Source organism: Palaemon carinicauda, chromosome 2 (assembly GCF_036898095.1).
Source record: "Palaemon carinicauda isolate YSFRI2023 chromosome 2, ASM3689809v2, whole genome shotgun sequence".
Classification (NCBI taxonomy): domain Eukaryota; kingdom Metazoa; phylum Arthropoda; class Malacostraca; order Decapoda; family Palaemonidae; genus Palaemon; species Palaemon carinicauda.
In genome coordinates, this window is record NC_090726.1 from 110,184,826 (window position 1) to 110,195,220 (window position 10,395).

The 10,395-nt window shown below is 44.5% G+C and overlaps 1 non-coding gene across 1 annotated transcript; it reads left to right on the plus strand.

Annotated features, from left to right (window-relative positions):
- Positions 1-9,309: 9,309 nt before the first annotated feature.
- On the plus strand, positions 9,310-9,428 carry LOC137630070 (5S ribosomal RNA). The gene has a single exon (XR_011041632.1). It is a non-coding gene; the product is annotated as a 5S ribosomal RNA (ribosomal RNA).
- The last annotated feature ends 967 nt before the right edge of the window (positions 9,429-10,395 follow it).

Here is a 10,395-nt window from a genome sequence, read left to right on the forward strand (position 1 = left end):
TAGGAACTATTGCACCAGGCGATATATCTCGTTTCGGAAAAAATAGTTTCCTTATCCATGCCAAATCCAGTACACAGTCGGTAATATTGTCCAATATGAAAATAAGTAATGATGACATTAAGTTAGATGTCAAACCCCACCTAAATTTTAGCTACGGAAGGGGCGTAGTTTTTAACAGAGATCTATATGATTTTACAGAGGAGGAGATACTGGCCATGTGTCCATTAAATGTTTGGAAAGTTCATAAAGTCCCGGGTACATCAATGATAATCCTTACGTTCCAGGATGCTGATGTACCTTTTCATATTATTATCGAGAACGAAAGGATTAAAGTAAGACCCTTCAAGCAGAAGCCATTGCAATGCTTTAATTGTTTTAAATTTGGGCACCCGTCCAAAGTTTGCGAAAATTAGAAGATGTGTGGTATTTGCTCCAAATCTTACCATGGAGAGTGTGCACTGGGAGCCAGGTGTTTAAATTGCAGCTCGAATCACAAATCCACAGACAAGATCTGCGAGCTATATAAGTTGGAGGAAGCTGCCCTCAACAAATCAAACTTAGAACACATAAGTGTGACCCATGCCAAAAGACTATTAAATAAATCAAATACATATGTTAAGGCATTAAAATCAAACCAACCTAGCACTGCCAATAGCTCAAAAAAAAAAGTATACTATCTGACAAAATGTCAAATAACGAGGTAACCATATCACCTCCTGAGGCTTTACCACGGTGTATTAACACTAAGTCATTGCCCATTGCTGTACAGCCTTCAGCCGCCATTACAAAAAGTAATACAAACCTCTCTCAGGCCATGTCCTTGCCTGATCTGATGGAGGTTCCACTTAAGACTAACTTACCTGGTGCACCTGTTGTGGGAAAGGTGCAAAAACCTCGAATCCCACCATCTATTAATCGCAAAAGAGAGAGACCTCCATCTCTCTCTCCACCCTCCATTAGAAACATTAAGGTTATGACATCAAATAAATTTGATGTTTTGTCTGTTGATGTTTCTAATGAACCAGAAGATGGACTGAATAAATCAGAAATTCAAGTTGAGGTCCACCATCCACCTCAACAAATAGATAAAAAGAATACAAAGAAAAACACCAACGTTAAACCCAACATAACAAGACCACCTCTGAAGAAACCTACTGGTAATAATGTTAAGTTAAAAACTGCTAATGGGAAGACCTCATCCAAGATGTCTTCCAGAAATAATCCATAGTTTTCTCCTCCATTTTGCAATGGAACTGTCAGGGTTTGAGGGCGAAATATGAAGAACTTAAGCTCCTAATTCATGAGCATTCCCCCATAATTGTATGTCTACAGGAAAGTATGCTTGATTCTAACACTCCTAGTCCTCGAGAGTATGTTAGCTATAGAACACCATATAATCAACAAGCAGGGAGCCATGGCGGAAGTCTCATGTACATTCGTCGAGATGTTCCCCAATTACCCATGTCTATACGTACAACCCTGCAGGCAGTTGTTGTACAAATTGATATAGGGAGAAAATATACAATATGCTCTCTGTACTTACCTCCAAATGATAATATTTTATATGATGATTTAGCAGAGGTCATTCAACAACTCCCTCAACCTTTTCTCTTACTGGGAGATATGAATGGTAGACATCCTTTATGGGGTGATTTTTTGGCCAACACAAGGGGCAATATTATCTCATCAATTGTGGAGAATGAGGATGTGGGACTCCTTAATACAGGAGAGCCCACACACTTCCATGTTCAGACAGGTACTTTGTCATGCATTGACCTTTCAATTGCAAGCTCTAACTGCCTTCTTGATTTTGATTGGAGGACATTAGATGATTGGCATACTAGTGATCATGCACCAATCATTATAAACACCAACAAGGGTCCGCCTTTGCAAAGATCGCCACGTTGGAATCTAGACAAGGCAGACTGGGTTAAATTTTCCGAGCTAAGTGAAATCGAAGGGAGAGCAGAACAGTTTGAAAGTGTTGATGATGCCATAGACCTACTGAATGGAACTCTTCATACAGCAGGAGTCAATTCAATTCCCAAAACAACAGGGTTATTCAAACGACGACCAGTCCCGTGTTGGTCTTCAGAACTAACTGCACTCCACAGAGCCACAAGAAGATCTCTAACACGATTGTGTAGACTCCGAACTGATGAGAATTTAACTATGTACAAGAAATGTAGAGCACAGTTCCGTCGTGCCATGAAAGAAGCAAGGCGCCAGTCATGGATGTCTTTTGTTTCCTCCATTAACAGTAGAACACCACCATCTTCTGTGTGGAGGAAAGTAAAAAAGAGAGCTGGCAAATTCACCCCCAACCCACCACCAGTGTTGAAGGTGAATGGCCAGTATGTAACTGAAGCAAATGAAGTTAGCAATGCCCTGGCTAATCATTTTTCAAATGTATCCAGCAGGTGTGAAGGAGCCCCTGGTCACCAGTATAGGAGCACTGAAGAAAAGAAAATTTTAAATTTTGCAACAAGAAGGGAAGAGTCGTATAATTCTCCTTTCACTGAAAGAGAATTTGATTCCGCACTTGCTCATTGCAACGATACAGCCCCTGGACCCGATGGAATTCCATATGCAATGATTAAACATGTACATTTTAATACAAAGCTATTTATTTTAAGCAGTATTAATAGAATATGGCATGATCATAGTTACCCAAGTGTTTGGGAACTAGCCATTATTTTAGCCTTTTTAAAACCCGGTAAAGACAAGTTTTTAGCAGCAAACTGTCGTCCTATTGCATTGACATCTTGTTTATGTAAAATCATGGAGAAGATGGTCAATGCAAGGCTGATATGGTACCTTGAAAAGAAAGGTATTTTATCACCGATTCAATGTGGATTCCGAAAAATGCACTCGACTGATGTGTTGATACGACTTGAGTCTTCTATTTGTGAAGCCTTTGCTTCCAAACAGCACCATGTTACAGTATTTTTTGACCTTGAAAAGACATATGATACCACATGGAGATATGGTATTCTTAAAACCATTCATGAATTGGGATTGAGAGGAGAGCTGCCACTATTTATTCAGGCATTTCTTTCACGTAGAGTTTTTCAAGTGAGAGTGGGGGAAACTCTATCAGAGAGTAAGTGCCAGGAAGAAGGAGTTCCTCAGGGTAGTGTGCTGAGTGTAACCCTTTTTGCACTAGCAATTAATGGGATATCCTCAGCCATTCCCCAGGATGTTCTCTCAACATTATTTGTGGATGATCTCTCAATATCATTTGCTGGCACTAGAATGGCAATGGTTGAGAGAAAAATCCAACTCTCTATTGATAAAATTATCCAGTGGGCTGACATGAATGGATTTAAGTTCTCGACAAGTAAAACTACCATTGTCCATTTTTATCGTATCCGGGGAGTACATCCAGACCCGGATATATACATTAAAGGTCAACGGATACCATGTGTATCGGAAACCAAATTTTTAGGTTTGATATTTGACTGTAGACTTACATGGGTTTCTCACTTAAAAGCGCTATAAGCTAAATGTGTTGGAGCTCTGAATATCTTAAAAGTATTGTCCCATACATCATGGGGGGCAGACTGCAATACTATTCTAAAATTATACAAGGCCTTGATTTTTTCCAAAATTAGTTATGGTTGTGAGGTATATTCTTCAGCCACCCCAAGCCGGTTAAAAATATTAGACTCGATACATCATGCAGGTATTAGATTGTCTACTGGAGCTTTTAAAACCTCGCCTATCCCAAGTCTCCTTGTTGATGCTGGAGAGTTTCCTCTAGACCTTTACCGAATGTCTTCCATTCTTCGGTATTGGTTTAGATTGCAAAGACTCCCTAACTCTCTAGCCTTTAAGACTGCAAGCCTTGTAAGACACGCATCATACTTTGAGTTGCACCCAAAATCTCCTCAACCTTATGGCTTTCAGGTGAAACGATTATCAAATAGTCTGGATATAATTAGAAATAAGGTACTTCCATTCAAGGTATCATCAACGCCTCCATGGAAGTTACCAGAGATATCTTTTTGTAAATATTTTATTGGAGATAAGAAGAATATGTCAGACCTAGAAGCCAGGTCTCTTTTTAATGAACATGTTAAAGAACATAGAGGATCAACTTTTATCTATACTGATGGCTCCAAATCTGATGCTGGCGTTGGATTTGGAGTACATAGTAGTGGTTTTAATTGTAGAGGTGCACTTCCTCTGACCGCTTCCATATTTACTGCCGAACTGTATGGCATATTAACCGCTATTGAGAAAATAGCGTTGGAGAAGGAGGGTAATTTTACAATTTTTAGTGATGCAAGGAGTGTCCTTCAAGCTATGGAAGTTTTTAATTCTAATAACCCTCTAGTTTTAAAGATTTTAGAATGGCTTTTCATTATTGGACGGAGAGGTATAACAGTTCAATTTTGTTGGGTTCCCGCACATGTAGGTGTGTCCGGGAATGAGAAGGCAGATTCACTGGCTAAGGAGGCTGCATCCGAGTTGCTGCCAAGAAGGTATCCCATTCCCTGTAATGATTTCTTACCTGACATCAAGAAATTGGTTTGCAATAAATGGCAACAGCAATGGGATAGTCAAGATGGCAATAAAATGAGGGAAGTAACAAATGACATATCTCCTTGGAGGTATAATATGATGCCCCGAAAATGGGAGACGTCTCTTTGTTGTCTCCGTATTGGTCACACTCGGTTGACACATGAGTTTCTGCTGAAGGGCCAACACCAACTGTATTGTGACAACTGTTTAGTACCTCTAACAGTAAGGCATTTGTTGACCGAATGCCCCAATTATAACAACTTGCGGAATAGATATTTGTTTGAGGCTCGAGGTGAGGGTGGCAGGTTCATCCTTGCCAAGATTCTTGGAAATGATGTGTCCTACCATGCAAGTGGCATTTTTAGATTTCTTTCAGAAGCAGGTCTTCTGAAAAATATTTAACTTTTATGACATTCAATTTTTATGATTTTAATTGAATACTCTTTAATTTTTAATTTTATTTCTTTTTTTATTTTTGTATACAGTAGTACCTCTACATACGAATTTAATTCGTTCCACAACCTACTTCGGATGTAGAAAATGTTCGGATGTAGAAACGAATTTTCCCATAAGAATACATGGTAATTCATTTAATTCGTTCCTCACCCTAAAAACCCATAATAAATCCTTAATAAATGGCTACACATAATTACACATAACAATAACATAACTACATAATATGAAAGAAGCATGTAAAAAAGATAATTATAAAGAAATAATGAATAAAAAAATGTGTTTTATTGCCACTTTACCTTAGAGACAGGCCAACGCAGGTGTAGGATTTGGTACGCCAGAAGGAGACGGACGATCGGCGAGAAGGTAGACATGGTGTTAACATGTTCTTTAAATAAATACTCTCTCTCTCTCCCTCTCTCTCTCTCTCTCTCTCTCTCTCTCTCTTGTTCTTCTTCACTGTTAGTGTTAGAGACGTCTTATTTTTTTCTGAGAGAGAGAGAGAGAGAGAGAGAGAGAGAGAGAGAGAGAGAGAGAGAGAGAGAGATATTAAACAAAAATGAGATTAAACAAAAATGAGATTAAACAAAAATGTGTTGTGTACATATGATTTTTAACAGCGTTAACGAGTTGAAAGACAGTTAAATGTAACTAAACAAACAATATCAGCGAATCTGAATTCCTTTATTAACTAAAACAAATATTGATACAAACATACTCGTGTGCGTATTCGCAAACACACACACACGCACGAGGAGACACGATCGGCGAGGAGGTAGAGATGGTGACTGCGATAACATACCGTAACTTACACTACGGAAATTTTAATCTAACTTAGCTTATTTATTTATTTTTTAAATTTTTATATTTCATATCTTTTAAATTTTTTTTTCTTTTGATTTTTTATTTTCATCACTTTCAGTGACGAGTTACGGTATGTTATCGCAGTCACCGTCTCTACCTCCTCCCCGACCGTCTCTCTTATTGCGTAGCAATTCTTGCACCTGTGTGTGTGTGTGTTTATGCATACGCACACAAGTGTGTTTGTATCAATATTTGTTTTAGTTAATAAAGGAATTCAGATTAGCTGTTATTACTTTCTTAGTTTCATTTAATTGTTTTTCAACTCGTTGACGCTGTTAAAAATCATATGTACTCTAAACACATTTTCGTTTAATCTCTCTCTCTCTCTCTCTCTCTCTCTCTCTCTCTCTCTCTCTCTCTCTCTCTCTCTCGGAAAAAAAATAATAGACGTAGACGTATCTAACACTATAGCAGCGAAGAAGAACGAGAGAGAGAGAGAGAGAGAGAGAGAGAGAGAGAGAGAGAGAGAGATTTTATTTAAAAGAGCTTGTTAATGCTATCTTGGTTTTCTTTGCTTCACTTTTTTCTTTCTTTCTGTTCATCACGCTGGCCCTTCTCACAAATGATCGTTGCCAACAATCTCTTTGTCCTTTATCCCTATCAACAAAAGGCGTTCTATCTCTTCCAGGGTATTGCTACAATGTCTTGTAATAATGGTGATCCCCTTCGATGGTTATTTGCTTTAATGGCTGCCTTCAGCTTGATGATCCTCGAGATCATAGGCCTATTCCGGCCATATTGTTTAGCCATACAATATCACTCACATGCACACTGCTCTCGTGTTTTTCTATAATTTCTTGCTTCAATTCTAATGAAAGAATTGCCTTCTTCTTGTACTGAAACTTAGCTTCTTAGGCACCATGATTATAGGTAAAATCAAAAAGGAAATGTAAGAAAAGGAAGAAAATAAGCACTGTTAATAACAGACCAAACAGAGGACAACCACACGATACACGCAAGAACAGAGAACTGAGCACTCGACGCTCAATGGCGTAATGTTTACTTCGTGTGTCGAAATAAAATTCGGGTGTAGAGTCAAAAATTAGCTCGAATTTTACTTCGGATGTTGGAAAATTCGGATGTAGAGGTTCCACTGTACATAAATTAAATGTTACCGGCGTTAATGACCTTAGATGTCAGGATGCCTGAAAACTTTAAATCATTCATTCATTCTGATTAGCGCGATGCGTGCTAATCATCCCTAGTCTCTTACGCGTCAGCGATCTCCTACGCGCCCGCGCGATTCTTCGCCTGCGCGCTAGCGTTTTGTTAACGCACCACCGCTCGCCAACGCGCTGTCGCTCGCCAACGCGCCGTCGCTCGCCAACGCGCCGTCGCTCGCCAAGCGCCATCGTTCTCCGACGCGCCATCGCTTGCCAACGCGCCATTGCCCGCCTACGGGCCTTCGCTCGCCAAGACGCGCCATCGCCCGCCTACGCGCCATAGGTCTCCCTCCCGCCTGCACTCGCCCGAGCACCCACGTGCCTACGCGACCACACCCCCACGTGCCCGTGCGCCTACGCGCATGCGCTCCAATGTTCACCCGCGCGCGAACCAACGGTGTTCCATTGCGTGAACCGACGGTGTTCCATTGCGCGAACCGACGGTGTTCCATTGCGCGAACCGACGGTGTTCCATTGCGCGAACCGACGGTGTTCCATCGCGCGAACCGACGGTGTTCCATCGCGCAAACCGACGGTGTTCCATCGCGCGAACCGACGGTGTTCCATCGCGCAAACCGACGGTGTTCCATCGCGTGAACCAACGGTGTTCCATCGCGTGAACCGACGGGGTTCCATCGCGCGAACCGACGGTGTTCCATTGCGCGAGCGCCGGCTTGATTCCTGCAGTAGCCATTGCTTGCCTACGGGTCATCGCTCGCCTGTGAACTATCGGATTCCGACCGCCAGCTCTCGCCCTTCCAACCACGCTCGCCCTCCTTCTGCGCTCCCTCGCGCACTTTCGTCCGCGCTCCTGCGTGACCTCGCACTGGCGCTTCCACGTTTGGCCACACGCGAACCATTGATTTACCATCGCGCGAGCGCCAGGGCGATTGCGACCGCGATTCCCGTCGGGGTTTCGCAACACGGCCAGCCTGGCGAGTCTTCTGGAGCGCGTATTTCCAGAACACGGTCTTCACCCCGTAAACACAGAGCATGGCACGTGCAAGAGCAGGAAGAATCTTCAGAGAGGTCTGGGCAACATTCTTCTTTCCAGAACCTGGGTTAGCCCTTCCTCCTCGTCATTCCCTGGGGTCGTGCCAGGGAGTTTTCCTTTCGAGATTTCTCCGTCGGGCAAGGGGTGACTGGTTTAGCCCTTCCTCTTCTCCATCCCGTGGAAGGGGCTTACCAGGTCCTTTCCCTCCTCGGTTGCAACCCGAGGTTTTGTACAAGGAAGCGCCAGGAAGATCATAGGTACTTTCCTCCTCTCAGGCTCAAACTCCTTTGCGTTCCGTCGCCAAGTTTCGAACTTGCAGGCAAACTCGATGTTGGAGCATCTAGACGCAGTGACCGAGGGCTTCCCCAGTGTCTCATCTGTGGATGTCGACAAGCTCAAACACTCTTCCATCCTTGGGAAGAGCTTGTTTGAGCCCAAGGACAGAGACATGGACAGCTGTTGTGCGGAGGAAGTCGACTTCCGTTTTCACTCCTCCAAGGCACTTTCTTCCAGACCCTGCAGGCCTCCAACGCCTCTTCTTTCAGCCTCGTCGGCCTAAGTTATCGGACCGGCTACGGCAGCTAAGACAAGGTGTACAATAGGAGTCCCCTCCTGTCAGGGACAGGTAGCACGGGAGCCTCTCCCGGGGAGGCATAATCCTAGAGGGAGCGTCAGAGTTCACAAACTCTAGGATTGGCAACCCCCCCTTGCAGGTCTCACGATGGGGGGTTGCCTAAGGTTACTCCTCCGGATAACAGCTTCCCGATGCCGATTCCTGCACGATCTCCGTGATATGCCAAGGATATCGCGCCTCGCTCTTACCATCTCTCCGTCTTTGTCAGCGAAACCAGTGTCACTGAACCTCTATGCCATGGGGTCGGCAAGAGTTTTCGTCCAGCGTGGAACAGCAGAGTCGATCAGACTGGTAACGAGGCTGCAGGACTCCTTAGGCCCTGGATCGGAAGGACGGGTACTTCCAGTTTCCATTCCATCCATCTTCCAGGAAGCTCTTGGAATTCAGCCTAGACCACAGGTGTTCCTGCTTAAGATGCGGTGTGGCGATCCCGCCGCGGCATCGCAGGTTTTTCCCGAGAGAACTCTCCCTGCTATCCTCATGGCCACTCAGGAGCAGGCTTCCGCCTCCTCCGCCTTTTTGAGGTCTGGTCAACTCCGGTAGGCTTGGGTTCGACCTTCTTCAACGCCGGGACAAGCTTCCGGGTCTTTACCAAGAGTGAGGGATCATGGTAATTTGCTAGGAGCCTTCTCTACTTCTGCCTCAACATCTGGAGTATCTAGCCATGATATTGAGTCAACGGCCATACCACGTTGAAAACACCGCTTCTCGTCCGATCAGCGAAGTTAAGCAACGTTGGGTCTGGTCAGTACTTGGATGGGTGACCACCTGGGAACACCAGATGCTGTTGCCTGTTTCTCCGAGCCTTCCCTTCAGTTGACTGTGGCAAGGCTGAGGAGAATCGCAGTACCTGTTCTCAGTCAAGCAGAGCTTTCAGCCCTACCTTGGAACGTTTCCTAGGTCTCTTTTCCTCATTGACCCGTTTAAAGTCCCGAACGGTCGCCTCAGGATAAGTTCCCTGTGAGGCGGCCCAAGTTCCGGTGGTATCAAAGCAAAGATTAACCAGACTTTCTGGCCCCTATGGGACCAGCGGAACGTTTAGATCTGCAATGGGGATTGACCTATGGAACCTCTTGATGGGAGTGGATATTCTCGTCCTTTCCCCACATTTTGATGCTGTTCTCGGACTCGTCAAAGAAAAGGGAGGGGGGGTAATGTTCCGGTTCAGGCCTATGGTCAGGACCTGGAGGATACCTCCCCATCATTCAGGCAGGCCTACAGTTCCTGCCGAGTCGCTCCGTGTGCGATGACTTCATGGTACTGGCGTATTCCAACCAGCAAGGGACGCATTTTCATACCTTCGCATCTTGCAGTAGAGATACTGAGATGATCCGAGGTCCTCTCAATACCACTATCGGCTCGCTCATTCCGGGCAGAGGAATGTTCTCTCCGACCATCTGAGCTGAGCCTCGCAGATAGAGAGTACCTGGGGGTCTTTGGCCTATAGTAACCAGCAAGTCCTGGCCTGGGGGACCTGATCGCGACAGCCTGGAACTTCAAGCTTCCGCTGTTCTTCCCCCCAGTCTCAGACCCCAAGACTCTTTGTCAAGATGCATTCCGGTGACGGTGGGACAACATCGACGCCTGCGTCTCCCCTCCTTTGTTGTCTGTTGAGAATGGGTCTCAACAAGACCAGGTTGTCTGTCAACCTTTCGATGGCCCTGAGAGCTCCACTGTGACTATACGCAGAATGGTTTCCAGACCCTCTGCTTCCCCTGACGGAACTCCCGGGAGAGCTTCTTCCACGGCACAGGCTACTC